General features: G+C 47.5%; 1 long non-coding RNA gene across 1 annotated transcript; it reads left to right on the forward strand.

Annotated features, from left to right (window-relative positions):
* Positions 1 to 1,310: 1,310 nt before the first annotated feature.
* Positions 1,311 to 2,578, forward strand: LOC127445070 (uncharacterized). Its single transcript, XR_007897926.1, has 3 exons — positions 1,311 to 1,376; positions 1,513 to 1,624; positions 2,311 to 2,578. It is a non-coding gene; the product is annotated as an uncharacterized LOC127445070 (long non-coding RNA).
* The last annotated feature ends 17,520 nt before the right edge of the window (positions 2,579 to 20,098 follow it).

Raw genomic sequence — 20,098 nt, forward strand, 5'->3', positions numbered from 1 at the left:
CTTTCAAAAATTAAACAACCCTATGAAATATTTACTGGAATAAATGTGACAACTAGCCCCAGTCCTCCCTATATCACATTTATTATACTGGTATTTATTGGCTATGTGTTGCTGTGCGTGTGTGTGCAAGAGTGTTCTGCTTAGTCAGCTAGTTTTAAAGACCCATTTCAGTTTAACTCACCCAGAGTGCAGCTTCAAGGACAACACACCCTGATTTCCAACAGAGAGCGGTTGTCATTGTGTACTTATAAGTGTTTGTGTGTGCATCTGCGAGCTGTTGAGTTATTCACACTCACTGAATGACTTGACCTGCGTTGTGAGTCTGTGTGTGTTTATGGTCTGTATTTATCCGTGAGTGTGTATCTGATGCAGTTCCAGGGAGAGCTCAGCGATAAATTCTTGTTTGAGTTAATCCAAATGTCAGAGGAGTGAACTGTTTAAACAGCGGCACTTGAAAAACATGGGAGAGAGAAATGTTAATGCTAAAGAGCATAGGAGAAAGATTGGATTAATGGATATAATGAGGGAGGGAAGATGGAAGAGAAAAAGAGAGAGAGAAAGGGCATGTGTCTCTGTTCTGCATGCCTGTGTGCCAGCTCGCTGCATTAGTGTGGTTCTTCTGAGACTGACAGAATTTGCACATGATAACGCACCCTGCCAAAAGCAAGTGCACAAGCCCAGAGACAGGAGAGAGAGAGAGAGAGAGAGAGAGAGAGAGAGAGAGAGAGAGAGAGAGAGAGAGACAGAAATGAAAGGAGAAATAAAGATGCAGAGAAAAGTTTTCCCAAAGTAAGCAGATGTAGATCTGCCAATGGCCTGCAGAGAACTCCACATGGTCCTTATGCTTGAAAGCTCCCATTTTCACAAATTTGACCAAAAAGCTGCATGATACTTTAGGCACTTTGTGTGGATATGGTACACTTTGGTGTTGCATTTCACATGTTGAATTTTATAAAGCATTAGAGGCACAATACCCTTTTTGTTGTTATTGTGAGAACTATTAAAGGTGCACAATTAATGTAATTTTGGTAACATTTTACAATAAGGTTCCATTTATTAACATTAGTTAACAACATTAGTTAACATGATCTAACAATGAACAATATTTAATAAGCATTCATTAATCTTATTTAATGTTAATTTCAACATATAATAATACAAATCAAAAGTTGTATTTGTTAATGTGGCAGGGTAGGTTAAACCCTCCCTGAATTAGCGGCTCGTTGACGTTGTCATGACGATGACTAGTCACGGCCTATCAGCAGTCACTGCTTGCCTATTAAAGGGTCGCTACATGCCACTTGGAAATGCTTCACTGTCAGCCTCACAGCCGCGTCATTGGTTCCTTCCAGGAAATGGACTGGGACATTGGAGAGGTATGAGCTGTTAGCCATTGGTTAAGTTATGGACTTGCTTTAATGCAGTGATTAATGCATGTTCACCTATTGTAGTGGACTTGAAGACATTTTCCAGTGTCAGTAATTGTGGGTCGCTCTGACTGCTCCTTCCCAGCTGTAAAGCGTAATGTAGACCACAGGATTTGTTTGTGCTGCGTCAGCCCACCAATTCTCCGCTCATTGCTACTGTGTGTAAGCGTTTGGTTCGAGGAGCTGGCATTCTATTGGTATGTATAACCTAACGTTCTTGCACATTGGCCGTGGGTAGGTTTATCAGTAGTAACACTGTTTTGTTTTAGGCGGGCTCGCTGGCACACTGAGGGCCCGCAGCTAAAAAGCTACTGGGGTTTGCGTTTCACCTAGGACAACGCTGCTGTTTTGTCTTATTTTTCGATTACTTGTTCTGTTTTTATGTCTGTCTTTAAATTTTTTTGTTTGGTTATTTCCTTTGGTGTTTTGTTGCACATTGTAGTGCCATTTTGAGCAGTGTTCCCATCTGTATTGCTTTGGAAACCCTCTGGCCTAGAATTGTCCGGGCTCTAATTTAATGGCCTTTACTGCGTGAAGCCTGTGGCTGCAATGGAGGGTAACAAGGCCTGGGTCTCTTTGTAGAGCTTTTTTTTTTTTTTTTTTTTTTTTTTTTTCAGCTGAATGGTTTTCTCCTTGGATTTTGAATTGTCTTTCATTTTGTTATTTATGTCAAGGTTCTTGAGCAACTGTCTTTTCTGTTGTGTATTAGATTAGCTGTTCACTTGATTTAGCAGCTTATACTAGTACTGCTGCCAATTTATGTTTTTGGTATTTCCTTTTGAAATATTTCTGATGTTTAAGTGTTTTCTTTAATGAAACTATGTTCTGACTGTTTCAGCGAGTTTATGCCAATGCAATGGATTGTTAACACTGTTTGTTGCAGGATCTGGGTGCCAAAGTCAGGGAGGCCGGCTTTCTTTCCCACTTGTGGTGGTTTTTCACTGCTATCCAGTCATGTGTGAGCACATGTGAATGCTGTGATCCTCTATTCTTGGGCTGATGCTGATCCTTGTAGGCCACCCCTGCTGGTAATCCCCAGTTCTTGCAGCTGTGTCTGATCATATATTTGATATTATATCGTATAACTCCAGTTGCGGTGTGTGTGTGTCCTGCTATTTGCACAACTCATGGTTAAGGCCAGTTCTTTTAAGATTAAGTGTTTTATTCTAATTGTATTTAATAAAATGATTATTTTTGTACTTGTACCCATGTCTCTGGCCTTTCATTAGTGAAGTGAACCTGTGTGACCTTATTGTTGACATCTTGTGTTTCATACTTCCTGGGTGGAGTTTCCAGGGTGGCATATTCGAGTACAGATTTGATTTATTATTTTCAATCTTGCGCCACTCTGCTACAATCATATTAATGCACTATGAACTAAAACTTTTGTACTTTGATTAACAAAGATTAATAAATTCTGCAAAAAATTTCTTCGGATTAGAAGGGGAGGGACTCTGATTCATGATGACATCAGTCAGTGTGTTACTGCATGACATTAAAGCCACAGAAGGCAAATAAAGCGTGAGGGGGGAAAAAAAAATGCACTCTATTGCTCCCTGATGCAGCTGAAATTTAATTAAAAGCAAAATCAACATTTATTTTAGTGGATTACCTGAATTAACCTGAGCTGCAGATGTTTTATTTTTTTTTTTTTTTTTTTCTCAAGTGTCACTGCATGTTGATTTCAGACACCCTGAAGAAGATCTGTGAATTTTTCATGCTTGTATGTATCTGCTTTTTTTTTTTTTTTAATTTTCTGATAAGGTGGTTATTTTTTTTTAAACCACTTGTAACCGGCAAAGTTTAAACTCTTAGCACAGTGGTCGATTTACTGTTTGCTGTTGCCAGGACACATTCAGGACAGACTGGCATTTACACCTCAAATGCAATGTGGCCACCTGTGTTTTTCACCACATTCATATGTGGTTTTTGTGGTCCGATCACAAAACATTTTGGACCTCATTTAGACCTGTATTTAGTACTGAATGCATGTGATTGGATCACCAAATATGCATTTTAAAACCAGGTGTAGACAGGGTCACTGTAGAAATGCACTGTTCATTGTCGGTCATGATTTAATTGTCAGTGTCCCAAAACAGGGCAGTTACTGAGATTAGGAGAGTAATACTATTCATGTGATCATAACATGGTGGCCCCCATGAGGGGACCCTCTCAATGTAGAATAACACCGCATTTATAAAGTTACCTTTGCAAGTTGTCATGATTGTATTCATGCGCTTGAAAATTGCAATTAATTTCTAAGGAATATAACTTTTAAAGTGGGGAAAAAAATACTGAGTGCATCTTAAGTGTGTTTAATAAACTATTGTCTAGTATTGCATTAACCTAGCAGAAAAAGTAATTTGCTTTAAACACAGCAAATATTTTAACCCCCCCCCCCCACCACAACCTACCTCAAAATTGGGTTCTTCACATGTTCCACCTCAGACGTCTTAACATTCTCAAATTTATCCAAAAGCAAAATTGTACTATAATTACTTTAATTTGTATTCCTGTTTACTTTTACAACAATTAACTTATTTTCTACTTATGTAACTTATTTCCCAATTTATTTTGCCTTATTTGATTTTTAAGTTTTTACAATAATGACAATCACACAAAACTGGGTCTTAAACTGCATGTAGACAACCGTATTTTTGGTAACATGGTTGTAAAAAATAAAGTTCACATAAAACAAATAGAAAATAAAAGCAGCCGATATATTTAGTGTGACCTGCTGAGATTGACAATCAACATGTTCTGAAAGTTACAGAATTTTAGGCCCAAATTTGTACCCTATTCATGAAAAAAGTCAAAGGGCTTAAATGCAAAATGCTTTTCTCCATGGCATAAGTCGACAGCACAGCCTTACAAAGTGCTTAAAACCATTTTAACAAAACTCCATGTCTAAAAACAACCTTTTATGAGTTCTCTTGGATGTTCTACTTAAAGTTGGCCTTTTTTTATGGTATTTGACCGCTTTCAGCTCAGATTGTTCGAGTAGCTCAGACAAGGCGCAGAAAGGAGTGGCACCCCCAACTTCAAAGCCACCCAGATTTCACATGTGATGCAAGACCCTGCAATACTTTTGCCCAAAGGGTATGGTCTTTCTGTGTAGCAGGTGTTTTAAAAAGACTTGCCAAAAATACAGAAATATAAAAAAACCCTCCAAACTATCCATAGATATTATTATTCTAGAAAGTGCTGATTTAGACAGTTTAATAGTGTGATGCTTTTGCATCATTGTTATCATGGTTTTAACATTAAATATGACCGCAGTTGCGCTGATAGAGTGAATTTTAACTTTGCCCTTAAAGACAGACTCGAATACACAAGTTAATCCTCCATGTTGTGTTTTTTCAAGTCGTGTTTACCAAGATGCTTCTTGCTCACCACTGATATTGAAGTTATTTTTTACATTTGTCTGAGCTTTTGAGTTTGCAATATTATGCCTGCAATCCATCTTCAAATTACTGTCTCATAATATATACAATTAATTCAGAAGAGAAACTAAAATGGTTTGAAGATTGAAGTTTTGCTTTTGCTTTTTCATATTGCTTTTTCATCTATTAAAAGTTTTAATTTGTTTAATAGTACTTATGTGTAGAATAAAATATAAAATGAACATCCTTTTTTTTTATGCAAGGAAAAAGAACACAACAACATGTAATATTTATCCAGATGCTTGCTGTTTTGAAAGGTGGGAAGCATAAAACTAGTCAGCATGTAACAGTTTGATGTAATTTTTGTCTTCAAAGTTCTGGTAAATGGGAGAAAATTTGATAAAGCCTTTATGTGACTCAAAGCTCATTTATACCCTCAAAGGAAGAATCAGGCATATTTATATCTGCACATTTTCCCTTTCTTTCATTCTTTTCTTTTTTCTCAAACATAAACACTCTTCAAAGGCAGGGCGAAGCCCAGCAGCTAAAATGGCAGACAAATAAAATAATACTTTAGGCGTATGTCATGAAATGACTTAATCAGCATTTCAGAAGTCCAGTTTAAAAAAAATACGGGAAGAAAACAGTAGAGGCTATTTTTTTTTCCATCAGTTTTCTAATGGAAGTCAAGACGTCTTGGAAAGAGTACATCATGTTCCATTGTAGACATCATATTTGTGTACAAACATATGATCTACATCTCAAGACGACTGAATTCACATGCATATTTTAACTTATTTGCTGAGTGTTTTTATTGCATTTAACAGGGAATGTTTTAGCAACATATGAAGATTTGCAAATGTTCTAAATCTCCTCTAGATAAAAAAAAAAAAATAAATAAAAAATGCACAAATTGGAAACAAATGCATCAAATGGACCTGTTATTCCCAACCTGGGTACGAATACACCAGGGGGTACTTGGAAATATTTCGATTTTGCTTTGTTAAACATATAAAGCATGACAGACAATATACTAATTTAAGTATTAGTGCAGTCTAAAGATTTTTCCTATTTTTGTCCCATTAATTCTCTAAGGCCACATCCACACTAATTCATTTGAAACTCTGTTTTCAGTTTCCTAAAATCATCGCTTTCCAAAGTAGGCGGTAATGGAGAGCGTTTTCGAAAATCTCAGTTTTCAGTGTTGGAAAATGCTGTTCCCTATCTGTCACTCACTCGACGTTGGTGTCGATGTAGTGACACTAGGGGTCACTCTTGGGAGCCCGAGACACCTCTGGTCTTTGATAAAAGGCCAATGAAAATTGGCGAGTGGTATTTGCATGCCACTCCCCCGAACATACGGGTATAAAAGGAGCTGGTATGCAACCACTCATTCAGATTTTCTCTTCGGAGCCGAACGGTCATGCTCATTGAGCTGAATACTACTGTTCATTCACCTGCTGGATCTGACGGCGCATTTCAGCGGCTTCTCCCTCCTCTGCACTGGTGCACTGCAGAGAACGCCCCTGGGCGCTTCGGCAGAAAAACTAGAGAGTATATTTTCTGAAAGAGCATTTTTCCCCTCTAAAAGAGTATATATTTCTCTAAAAGAGCGCACACACGGAACGTCTTTTTAAAGACGCGTCTTTTTAAAGATGCTTTTCCGATTGTGTGTTATTCCTGGTTATGCTCGTTATCTCTCGCCTTCTAATGGTCACGATCACTGTCTTTCGTGTCTGGGCACTGCTCACGCGGAGACAGCGTTCGTGGATGGTCACATTCTCATTGCGAGAATGTGTCCATGGCAACGTTGCGGTCGCGGCTCGCCTTCGTAAGGAAGCAAGCCACCCCAGAGGCTCCCGCCTCGGTCCTTTTACCCACAGGTTTGAGGCCAGCGCGGCTAGCACTGGGGGCGATTTGGGGACCCAATGGGACCGCCTCCGCCGGGTATCCCCCCGCGGAACTCCCATTCCCCAGCACGCTCGTCTGCCCCGATCGGGCTTCCGGGTGAGTCCGCCGGCTCGTCTCACGGCGAGTTCGACTTCTTATTCGGAGCCCGCGAAAGTGATGAGCTCTCGAGCGCAGCATCGGAGAGCGGGCTCGTCCAGTCGGAAGCCTCGGCTGGGCTCCTCCCTTCGGGGTCGATCGCCCAGTCACAGGCTGACGTGGAGGTGACGACATGCTTTCCCGGACAGCCGTGAGCGTCGGTTAGAGTGGATTTCACCGCTCTTCCCTGAACCCTCGCGGCTCTGTGATTGGTTCCTGGGCTCGCTGCGCTGCTCAAAGCCACGCCCCGCCCCGTTCCTTTCTTCCCGGAAGTGCATGAAGAGCTGACAAGATCGCGGGAGGCACCTTTTACTGCCCGGTCCCGATCTTTTCAGCTTCCCCGCTCTCACTACCCTCGATGGTGGGGCGGCCAAGGGTTATTCGGCAATCCCCCGGTGGATAAAGGCGCTCGCGGTGAAACCTATGCCCGCAGAGCGCCGCCACCTGGCGTGGGTGCCCAAAGCCCCCGTCCAAGGCCTGTAGGTTTACGTCGTCTCTGACGGTCAAAGCCTACGGCGCTGCTGGACAAGCCGCCTCTGCCCTGCACGCCATGGCTCTCCTGCAAGTCCGCCAAGGCACTAAAGGAACTGCACGAGGGTAGTTCCGCCCCGGGATTGATGCAGGAACTGCGCTCGGTGACCGACCTCGCTCTCCGAGCGACGGAGGTCACGGCGCGGTCTCCCGGGCAGACGATGGCCACACTAGTGGTCCAGGAGCGCCACCTTTGGCTCAACCTGGTCGAGATGGGTGAGGCCGACAGGACACGATTCCTTGCTGCCCCCATTTTCCAGGCGGGCCTATTCGGCGACACTGTCGAGGACTTTGCCCAGCAGTTCTCGATGGTAGAGCAGTAGATGGATGCTAGCCGGCTTGTCCTGCCCCGGCGTGGCTCAAGATCCCCCCATCTACTCATCGCCGAGGGCGTCCCCCTGCGGTGACTGCACCGGCTCCGCCGCAGCCCGCCCCTCCGGCCCGGCCCCGGCATGGAGCCCACCGCAGGAAGCCGACGCCACCCGTCTCACAGCCGGCACCGAAGAACCCACGGAGGTCTTCGAAGCGCCCCTGAGACGGGCGACCCAGGGACAACGAAACCCGCTGCTCTGGAGCTGGTAAGCAGATCTTCTTTTTGTTACCTTTTGCATTTAATTGCGCTGCATGCCCAAGTGGCTGCAGTACTCAAGAGCTCCGCAAGAGTGGTTTCCTTGTTCCCTGGGTCACATATTCGGTGTGTACGGCTGGCATCACGACCACCGTCCACCACTCCATTTGGCAGGTTGGCGCTCCAGTGGCGGTCTCCCGCCCTGAGCGCCCAGCTGTGGCACAAATCCGCCCCCGATGTGACAGTCTCCACGGGTCATGAGGACAGGCCTCTTCCTCCCCCGTCCCAGGCTGTTCCGGGGGTGGTCACAAGGAGCCAGGTAAGTGCTTCGATGTCCTCGGACTCAGCACGGCCACGATATGGTGTGGCACCTCAAGCTCCGCCCCGCCGCGAGGCCCCACCCGCCGGTACATCCGATGACGTTGTCCCTTTGGTCCCCCTTGCGCGGAACTCGGGTGCATGGCTTGCGCTTTCCAGTCCGTCGCGAGGGCTGGTCCGGACCGTCCGACTTGGCTGCACGATTCACTTCGCTGGGCATCCGCCCAGGTCCAGCGGTGTCCACTTCACCTTGGTGAAAGATGGAAACACTGCTACCTTGCGCGGAGATCGCTACCCTCCTACGGAAGGACGCGATAGAACCTGTCCCTCCAGCCGAGATGAAGAGGGGGTTTTACAGCCCCTACTTCATTGTACCGAAAAAAGGCGGTGGGTTGCGGCCAATCTTGGACCTGCGAGTACTGAACTGGGCCTTACACAGACTGCCGTTCAAGATGCTGACGCAAAGACGCATTCTAGCGAGCGTCCGGCATCAAGATTGGTTCGCGGCGGTAGACCCGAAGGATGCGTACTTTCACGTCTCGATCCTTCTTCGACACAGACCCTTTCTGCGGTTTGCGTTCGAGGGTCAGGCGTATCGGTACAAGGCCTCCCTTTCGGCCTGTCCCTGTCTCCTCGCGTCTTTACGAAGATCGCAGAGGCTGCCCTTGCCCCGTTAAGGGAGGTGGGCATTCGCATTCTCAACTATCTCGATGACTGGCTAATCCTAGCTCACTCTCGAGACGGGTTATGCGCACACAGGGACCTGGTGCTCTCACACCTCAGCCGACTAGGGCTTCGGGTCAGCTGGGAAAAGAGCAAGCTCCTCCCGGTTCAGAGCATCTCTTTTCTCGGTTTGGAGTTGGACTCAGTCTCCTTGACGGCGCACCTTACGAACGAGCGCGCCCAGTCGGTGCTGGCCAGTTTGAAGGCGTTCAAACAGAAAACAGCGGTTCCACTGAAACATTTTCAGAGGCTCCTGGGGCATATGGCGTCCTCGGCGGTGGCCACCCCGCTCGGGTTGATGCATATGAGGCCGCTTCAGCACTGGCTCCAGACTCGAGTCCCGAGACGGGCATGGCACCACGGGACACACCGCGTGGCCATTACGTCGGTCTGTCACCGTCTTTTCAGCCCTTGGACCGACCTCTCGTTTCCACGAGCAGGTGTTCCACTAGAACTGGTACCAGGCGCGTCGTGGTCATGACAGACGCCTCCAAAATGGGCTGGGGCGCTGTTGGCAACGGGCACGCAGCTGCCGGCCTCTAGACGGGTCCGCAGCTGCGTTGGCACATCAACTGCCTCGAGTTACTGGCAATTCTGCTCGCCCTGCGGAGGTTCCAGCTGTTGATCCAGGGCAAGCACGTGCTAGTTCGGACAGACAGCACGGCAGCGGTAGCATATGTCAACCGCCAAGGCGGTCTGCGCTCCCGCTGTATGTCATAACTCGCCCGCCGTCTCCTCCAACGGAGTTAGCAGCACCAAGTCGCTGCAAGCCACTCACATCCCGGGCAACCTCAACACTTCGGCGGACGCGCCGTAACAACAGGTTACCCTCAAGGGAGAGTGGAGACTCCACCTTCAGGTGGTCCAGCTGATTTGGAGTCGATTCAGTCAGGCACAGGTGCACCTGTTCGCCTCCCAAGAATCCTCCCACTGCCCGCTCTGGTACGCCCTCACCGAGGCCTTCCTCGGCATAGACGCGCTGGCACACAGCTGGTCCCCTGGCATTCGCAAATATGCATTTTCCCCAGTGAGCCTGCTCGCACAGACCCTGTGCAAGGTCAGGGAGGACGAGGAGAAGGTCGTCCTGGTAAGCACCCTACTGGCCCGCCCAGACGTGGTGCTCGGACCTCACGCTCCTCGTGACAGCTCCCCCCGGGCAAATTCCCCTGAGAAAGGCCCTTCTTTCTCAGGGAAGGGGCACCATCCGGCACCCGCGGCCAGACCTCTGGAATCTCCATGTCTGGCCCCTGGACGGGACGCGGAAGACCTAAGCTGTCTCCCACCTGCGGTGGTAGACACATTCACTCAGGCTAGGGCTCCCTCTACGAGGTGCCTGTATGCCTTTAAGTGGTGTCTGTTCGCTAAGTGGTGTTCTTCCCATCAGGAAGACCCCCAGAGGTGCGCAGTCAGATCAGTGCTTTCCTTCCTGCAAGAGAGGTTGGAAGGGAGGCTGTCCCCTTCCACCTTGAAGGTGTACGTTGCTGCAATAGCAGCACACCATGACGCAGTCGACGGTGAGTCCTTAGGGAAGCATGATCTGATCATCAGGTTCCTTAGAGGCGCCAGGAGGCTGAATCCCTCCAGGCCACACCTTGTTCCCTCATCGGACCTCTGTAGTTTTTCAGGGTCTACAGAGAGCCCCCTTTGAGTTTTGCAGTCAGCCGGGCTTAAGGCACTCTCCTTGAAGACTGCCCTCCTGACTGCGCTCACTTCCATCAAGAGGGTAGGTGATCTGCAAGCGTTCTCTGTCAGCGAAACGTGCCTGGAATTCAGTCCGGTCTATTCTCACGTGATCCTGAGACCCCCGACCGGGCTATGTGCCCAAGGTTCCCACCACTCCTTTTAGAGACCAGGTGGTGAACCTGCAAGCGCTGCCCCAGGAGGAGGCAGACCCAGCCCTGGCGTTGCTGTGTCCGGTGCGCGCTTTGCGCATCTATTTGGATCGCACGCAGAGCTTTAGACTCTCTGAGCAGCTCTTTGTCTGCTTCGGTGCACAGCGGAAAGGAAGCGCTGTCTCCAAGCAGAGGACCGCCCACTGGCTCATTGACGCCATAACTATGGCATGTCTCGCCCAAAACATGCCGCCCCCGGTAGGGCTACGAGCCCATTCTACTCGTGGTGTAGCGGCTTCTTGGGCCCTGGCCAGAGGTGCCTCTCTAACAGACATTGCAGAGCAGCGGGCTGGGCAACACCAAACACCTTTGCAAGGTTCTACAACCTCCGGGTGGAACCGGTTTCGTCCCAGGTAGTGGCACGCAACACAAGCGGATAAGCCCGGGATAGCCGGCAGGGTGTATCGCTTGCACATAGCGCCTTCCACCTCCTTTTGAGCTGAAGACGTGCGCTGTTAATTCCCAGTAGTGTTCACAAAGGTTGTTCCCTGGTTGACTTCCTCCGAGCCCTGTGGCAGTCGAGTTTTCGGAGAGACTCGCTGCCGGCCCAGTACACGCGCTAAGAGCCCGGTTCTGGGGTAGGTGCTCCGCATGTGGCGGTTCCCTGTAAGGCTAACCCCATGCGATCTATATCTTCCGCTAGTTCGTTTCCCTACTGGCAAACTGCGTCTTCCTTGGGTAGAGGCCCCTTTGCCACAGTCTCCATGTTTGTAGTAACTCCTCCCCTGTTGGGTAGGACCTACCATGAGACTTCCCCACATGACATACTTCCGACATAGCTCGGCAAGACCATGTGACATATTCCCACTTAATTATCACCCCTCTCTCTGGGCGAGTTGTGGTCTCCGCGGTGTCCTCCCCTTGGGAGGGACACCCCCGACTAGACCTGGTCAGCCCAGTCAGATAATCCCCCTTTTTTTAGGGAGTGGAAAAAAAAGAAGGGGAAAAGAGGCCACGAATGGCTAGACTGTCTCTATCTTTTGGGTAGTCGACTTGTCCCCAAAGGGCCGTTCAACACTCTACGTACACTCTAACTATGTTGGGTGAGGTTACGTGTCAGCCTGGTGCGCTGGCTACGAGGCACACAGTTGTCTGCCCATCATACACCACCAGTTCACGTAACACAGTTCAGCCAGTTGCGGCGTTTTGTATAGGGACCCCTAGTGTCACTAAATCGACACAACATCAAGTGAGTGACAGATAGGGAACGTCATGGTTACTTGTGTAACCTCCATTCCCTGATAGAGGGAACGAGATGTTGTGTCCCTCCTGCCACAACACTGATCTACCCGCTGAAATGGCCGGGACCTTGTCTCAGCTCCTCAGCGTAAAACCTGAATGAGTGGTTGCATACCAGCTCCTTTTATACCCGTATGTTCGGGGGAGTGGCATGCAAATACCACTCGCCAATTTTCATTGGCCTTTTATCAAAGACCAGAGGTGTCTCGGGCTCCCAAGAGTGACCCCTAGTGTCACTACATCGACACCAACGTCTCGTTCCCTCCATCAGGGAACGGAGGTTACGCCAGTAACCATGACGTTGTAGTGTGGTTGATGTGTAAATATAGCCAAATCAATGTTTTTTTTTTTGTTTTGTTTTTTTTTCAAATGAAAACGTATAAGTGTGGATGTAGCCTGCCAATCAAGCCAATATTAAACAAAATGCAGTTATCAAATAAAACTAAACAGATTCTTTATTTCTCAAACTGTTTCAGTCTACCTGGTGAGTCTGTTTTTCACACACAGATTGTTTTACATTTTAAAATTAATAATTGTAATAATGGCCATTTTAACCATTTTGCATGCAAGTTTTTCCTGTACTGATTAATCCCCCAGCGTGAGTTCTTTAATGCGCATGGTAAAAAAATAAAAAAATAAAAATAATGATTTAATAAATAAAAAAAATAAAAAACTCTACTTCACAGTAGATGCATTGGATGACAGATTATATAATATAAAACATATCATGTGATTTTTAGATGTTTATAATGATTGATTATGATATATAAAATGTGATTGCGATTGCGGTGTGTGTGCCGCCGTGTTGTTTACATTGCATTGCAGCATGGGATTCTGAGTTCGTCGAACATAGAAGGTTCTGAAAACTCTAGCCCTTGTACTTTCCCAGGAAGTGGTTAGAATGAGTGACGAGGAAGGCTCAAGTAGACTAATTAATTTATACAGTGCATTCAAAAAGTATTTATTTTTTTTTATTTTTTTTACATTTTATGTTGCACCCCTATGCTAAAGTGCTTCTAATTATTATCAATCTACACTCCATACCCCATAATGACAAAGCAAAAACCAGATTTTTGATAACTTTGCAAATGTATATAAAAGAAAAAAATGAAATATCACACTGACATAAGTATTCAGATCCTTTGCTTTGACACTTGAAATTTAGCTCATGTGCATCCCATTTCTCTGGATAATCTTTGAGATGTTTCTACACTTTGATTGGAGTCCACCTGAGGCAAAATCAATTGATTGGAAATTATTTGGAAAGGCACACACCTGTTTATATAAGGTCTCACAGCTGAAAATGCATATCAGAGCAATACTGTATAAAAAAAACAGTACTGGAGTTGCCACATAGTGACTTATCTTCTTGGAATGCACCAAGTCACTCATTCGCTTTGATAGACAGCAGATTAATGCCGCCATTCTTTAATTATTCATAACTCACTCACCCACTTATTTAATCACTGACTCACAAAATGAGTCAGAGGTCAGTCAGCCATTTTAATAGACTCTTTTTTGCTATCAGCTAATTATGTTTACTCCCTGCTTAAAGATCATTTATTAATGCCTGTTAGACACAAGAAGATGATGCAAGATGGCAACGATGACCGTATTTAATGGGACAGGTAATTATTGAAACTTCGCTGACATTTGACCTCTGCCCATATGCGTTCTAATCAGTTGGCCGTTTCCAAAGGTTAATATGTCAAAGTCTACTAATGAAGTAGTTCAATCCTGACCTTATTTAAACAGGCTACATTTGTGTGAAGAAGTATGAGTAGAATCTTTATTGTGTTGTCTGTTTGTCCTAAATGCCAGTAACCATTTAGCAGAAAAACAACAAATTGGTCTTCGTGATTTCTAAAGTTAGCTATTCATTTTGGCTGGTAAATGTGAGATAATTTACTGGCCACAAAAGCTTTGCATGAATCATTCATTTTGCATAATATTTTAATAATAATAATAGTAATAATAATAATAATAAAATACCCTATCACAATGGATACATTTAGCCATTTTTCCCTTGCACATTTGTGACAAACAGCACAGGTCATTGTGTCATTCTTAGCATCATGAATGAGATGAGCCGATTTTTGCGAAACTGTAACTGTTACAAAAACTTATTTTGTTTCTAATATTTACATTTTGGTGGCTTCATTTGAGGACTGTTCCACATGTCACCACAAACTTAAGAATTCCACATAAGCTAGTGACATTTCCAATGAGGTAAAACGTTTTAAGAATACACACAAATCGCAACATACATTTTCTGTATTTTAAAGGATTAGTATAAATAAAAATGACATTTCTGTCATAATTTACTCACCCTCATACCATTCCAAACCTGTAAGACTTTCTTTCTTATGCAGAACATAAAAGGAGATATTTTAATGAATCACAGTTGATAGTGACTCACTTTAAAGCTTAAGAAAGCACCTAAACTAGAGGTCAACCAATAGTGGATTTTACCGAGACCAATAACTAATTTGGGCGTTACCTGCCGATAACCAATTAATCAACCGATAGTTGATACTGAATGAAAAAAATAACACTCAAAGTTAAACTTTGTTACAAAAATAATCAGTACTGACTGAACCATGAAAACGTATTGTACTTTTTTAAATGAAATACATATGTATGTGTGTGTGTGTGTGTGTGTGTGTGTGTGTGTGTGAAGTAATATTCAAATTTTAAAGTCAGCTGATTTTTAAATTGACATTGTTTCCTTAGTCCACAAGAGGGCACAATAAATACATAAACCATTCAGCACTGTTATATTATTGCATAGAACATTCCTATCCTGGCTGTTAAAAAAGAGCATTTCATTTTCAGCTAATGTGCATAAAATAAATAAATACAATGTTTTAGTCGGCCCATATTCTCAAATGTTGTCAAAAGTAAAATGAGGGGGGAAAAACGCTTCAATAGACAGTTCACATGGTGTTACACTTGCACTGATTCCTACTACTCCAGACTCAAGCTTCAAAATAACAGCAAAATACCACATTGTTTTTTATTCATTACAGTTGTATGTAGAATAACAATATTCACAGATAGCAGTGGTATTTGGCTGAACTTGGTGGTGAAGCGGCTCAGACTATGAGCCCAGGTCGGGGACAGACTGGAACCAAACGCAAGTATCTTGGGACACACATTTCCAAGTTGAAAATCTTTCCTGACAAAGCATTTAAACAACTCAGTGCTTAATCTGAGAAATACTTAATGAAAAATAACTTTAAAAGCATATTGAGACACCTGCTTTCTGTTAAACTGTATTTGTTGCGCTGTGTCTAGCCTTTTTTTAGTGCAAGAATGTGATCGATCTGAAGTCATCATGTTACAGTGAGGATAATTTTTTTTTTTATTGAAATCAGATGCGTTTCTGATTTGTTTATACGTTCCCTATCTGTCACTCACTCAATGTTGTGTCGATGTAGTGACACTAGGGGTCAATCTTGGGAGCCCGAGACACCTCTGGTCTTTGATCAAATCCAATGAAAATTGGCAAGTGGTATTTGCATGCCACTCCCCCAGACATACGGGTATAAAAGGAGCTGGTATGCAACCACTCATTCAGATTTTCTCTTCAGAGCCGAACGGTCATGCTCACTGAGCTGAATTCCCACGACTGTTCATTCACCTCTGCTGGATCTGACGGCGCATTTCAGCGGCTTCTCCCCCCTCTGCACTGGTGCACTGCATATAATGCCCCTGGACGCTTCGGCAGAATTAAAAGAGTATATTTCTCTAATATTGTATATTTCTCTAAAAGAGTATACATCTCTAAAAGAGCGGCACACACGGAACATCTTTTTAAAGATGCGTCTTTTTAAAGATGCCTTTCCTTTGTGTGTTATTCCTGGTTGCGCTCGTTATCCCTTCGGGTGCGATCACAGGCTGATGTGGAGATGACCACATTTTTTCCTGGGCAGCCGCGAGCGTCGGGCTAGAGTCGAACCCTCCGCTCTCCCCTGAACCCTCGTGGCTTGACGATTGGTTCCTGAGCTCGCGGTGCCGCTCAAAGCCACGCCCTGACCCCGTTCCTTTCTTCCCGGAAGTGCATGAAGAGCTGAGAAGTTCGTGGGAGGCACTTTTTACTGCCCGGTCCTGATCTTTCAGCTTCCCCGCCCTCACTACCCTCAATGGTGGGGTGGCCAAGGGCTATTTGGCAATCCCCCCGATGGATAAAGGCGCTCGCGGTGCACCTATGCCTGCAGAGCACCACCACCTGACGTGGGCACCCAAAGCACCTGTCCAAGGCCTGTAAGTTTATGTCGTCTCTGACGGCCAAGGCCTACAGTGCCGCTGGACAAGCCACCTCCACTCTGCATGCCATGGCTCTCCTGCAAGTCCGCCAAGGTGCTAAAGGAACTGCACGAGGGTAGTTCCGCCCAGGGATTGTTGCAGGAGCTGCGCTCGGCGACCGACCTCACTCTCCGGGCGATGAAGGTCACGGCACGGGTGGGCGATGTCCACCTTGGTGGTCCAGGAGCGCCACCTTTGGCTCAACCTGGTCGAGATGGGAGAGGCCGACAAGGCACGGTTCCTTGCTGCCCCCATTTCTCAAGTTGGCCAGTCTGGCGACACCGAGGACTTTGCCCAGCAGTTCTCAGCAGTGAAGCAGCAGACAGAGGTTATCCGGCACATCCTGCCCCGGCGCGGCTCAAGTTCACGCACCCCGTCTGCTCATCGCCAAGGACGTTCCCCTGCGGTGACTGCACCGGCTCCACCGCAGACCACCCCTACGGCCCAGCCCCGGTGTGGATCCCACCACAGGGAGCAGATGCCACCCATCTCGCGGCCGCCAAGAACCCGTGAAAGTCTTCGAAGTGCCCCTGAGACGAGCGACCCAGGGACAACAAAACCTGCTGCTCTGGAGCTGGTAAGCAGACCACTCCATCCCCCAGTCAAGGGCTGGGAGGAGAATCTTTTGTTATCTTGGCATTTAATTGCGCTGCATGCCCAAGTGGCTGCAGTACCCAAGAGTTCAGCAAGAGCGGTTTCCTTGTTCCCTGGGTCACATATCTGGAGTGCACGGCTGTTATCACAACCACCGTCCACCACTCTATTTGGCAGGTTTAGCACTCCAGCTGTGGCACAAATCCGCCCCCCGATGTGACGGTCTCCATGGGTCATGAGGACAGGCCTCTTCCTCCCCCATCCCAGGCTGTTCTGGTGGTGGTCACAAGGAGCCAGGTAAGTACTTCGATATCCCTGAAATCAGCACGGCCACGAAATGGTGTGGCACCTCAGGATCCGCCACGCCGCGAGGCCCCATCCGCTGGTACGTCTGATAAGACTGTCCCTCCGGCCGAGATGAAGAAGGGGTTTTATAGACCCTACTTCATTGTACCAAAAAAAGGTGGTGGGTTGTGGCCAATCTTGGACCTGCGAGTACTGAACCAGGCTTTAGACAGACTCTCGTCCTAGATGCTGACTCAAAGACATACTCTAGCGAGCGTCCGGCATCAAGATTGGTTCACGGCGGTAGACCTGAAGGACGCGTACTTCCACATCTCAGTTCTACCTCGACATACACCCTTCCTGCGGTTTGCATTCGAGGGTCGGGTGTATCAGTACAATGTCCTCCCTTTCGGTCTGTCCTCGTTCCCTCGCGTCTTCACGAAGGTCTCAGAGGCAGCCCTTGCCCCACTAAGGGAAGTGGGCATTCACATACTCAACTATCCCGATGGTTGGCTAATCCTAGCTCACTCTCGGGATGTGTTGTGTGCACACAGGGACCTGGTGCTCTCGCACCTCAGCCAACTAGGTCTTCTAGTCAACTGGGAAAAGAGCAAGCTCCTCCCGGTTCAGAGCATCACTTTTCTCGGTTTGGAGTTGGACTCAGTCTTGTTGATGGCGCGCCTCACAAACAAGCTTGCACAGTCGATGCTGACCTGTTTGAAGGTGTTCAAACAGAAAACAGCAGTTCCACTGAAATTTTTGCAGAGGCTCCTGGGGCATATGGCATCCTCAGTGGTGGCCACTCCACTTGGGTTGATGCATATGAGACCGCTTCAGCACTGGCTTCAGACTCGAGTCCCGAGATGGACATTGTGCCGCGGGACACATCGTGTGGCCATCACGCCGATCTGTCACCGTCTCTTCAGCCCTTGGACCGACCTCAAGTTTCTACGGGCAGGCGTTCTGCTATAGCACGTCTCCAGGCGTGTCGTGGTCATGACAGATGCCTCCAAAACGGGCTGGGCGCTGTTTGCAACGGGCACGCAGCCACCGGCTTATGGATGGCCCGCGGCTGCGTTGGCACATCAACTGCCTCGAGTTGCTGGCAATTCTGCTCGCCCTGCAGAGGTTCCGGCCGTTGATCCAGGGCAAGCACGTGTTAGCTCGGACAGACAACGCGGCAACGGTAGCATATGTCAACTGTCAAGGCGGTCTGCGCTCCCGTTGTATGTCACAACTCGCCCACATCTCCTCCTCTAGAGTCAGCAGCACCTCAAGTCACTGCGAGCCACTCACATCCCGGGCGACCTCAACACTGCAGCGGACGCACTGTCACGGCAGGTTACCCTCAGGGGAGAGTGGAGACTCCACCCTCAGGTGGTCCAGCTGATCTGGAGTCGATTCAGACAGGCACAGGTAGACCTGTTTGCCTCCCAGGAATCCTTCCACTGCCCGCTCTGGTACGCCCTGACCGAGGCACCTCTCGGTATAGATGCACTGGCACACAGCTGGCCCCCTGGACTGCGCAAATATGTTTCCCCCAGTGAGCCTACTTGCACAGACCTTTGCAAGGTCAGGGAGGATGAGGAGCAGGTCGTCCCGGTTACACCCTACTGGCCCACCCAGACATGGTTCTCTGACCTCACACCCCCCCCCCGGTGAATTCCCCTGAGGAAGGACTTTCTTTCTCAGGGATGGGGCACCATCTGACACCCGCAACCAGACCTCTGGAATTTTCATGTCTGGCCCCTGGACGGGACACGTAAGACCTAAGCGGTCTACCACCTGCGGTTGTAGACATGATCACTCAGGCTAGGGCCCCCTCTGCAAGGTGCCTGTATGCCTTTAAGTGCCATCTGTTCACTAAGTGGTGTTCTTCCTGATGGGAAGACCCCAGAGATGCACAGTCGGATCGGTGCTTTCCTTCCTGCGGGAGAGGTGGGAAGGGCGGCTGTCCCCTTCCACCTTGAAGGTGTATGTAACCGCTATAGCGGCACACCACGACACAGTGGACGGTAAGTCCTTAGGGAAGCATGACCTGATCATCAGGTTCCTGAGAGGCACTAGGAGGCTGAATCCCTCCAGACCGCACCTCGTTCCCTCATGGGACCTCTCTGTAGTTCTTCAGGGTCTACAGAGGGCCCCCTTTGAGCCTTTGCAGTCAGCTGAGCTTAAGGCACTCTCCTTGAAGACTGCCCTCCTGACTGCGCTTACTTCCATCAAGAGGGTAGGAGACCTACAAGCGTTCTCTGTCAGCAAAACATGCCTGGAGTTCAGTTCGGGCTACTCTCACGTGATCTTGAGACCCCGACCGGGCTATGTGCCCAAGGTTCCCACAACCCCTTTTAGGGACCAGGTGGTGAACCTGCAAGCACTGCCCCAAGAGGAGTCAGACCCAGCCCTGTTGTTGCTGTGTCCAGTGCATGCTTTACGCATCTATTTGGATCGCACACAGAGCTTTAGAGTCTCTGAGCAGCTCTTTGTCTGCTTTGGTGCACAGCGGAAAGGAAGCGCTGTCTCCAAGCAGAGGATCGCCCACTGGCTCATTGATGCCTTAGCCATGGCATATCACGCCCAGGACGTGCCGCCCCCGGTAGGGCTACGAGCCCATTCTACCAGGGGTGTAGCGGCCTCCTGGGCCCTGGCCAGGGTTGCCTCTCTAACAGACATTTGCAGAGCAGCAGGCTGGGTAACACCCAACACCTTTGCGAGGTTCTACAACCTCCGGGTGGAACTGGTTTCATCCCACGTAGTGGCACGCAATACAAGCAGATAAGTCCGGGA

The sequence above is a fragment of the Myxocyprinus asiaticus genome, chromosome 8 (genome assembly GCF_019703515.2).
Source record: "Myxocyprinus asiaticus isolate MX2 ecotype Aquarium Trade chromosome 8, UBuf_Myxa_2, whole genome shotgun sequence".
In the NCBI taxonomy this organism is placed as follows: domain Eukaryota; kingdom Metazoa; phylum Chordata; class Actinopteri; order Cypriniformes; family Catostomidae; genus Myxocyprinus; species Myxocyprinus asiaticus.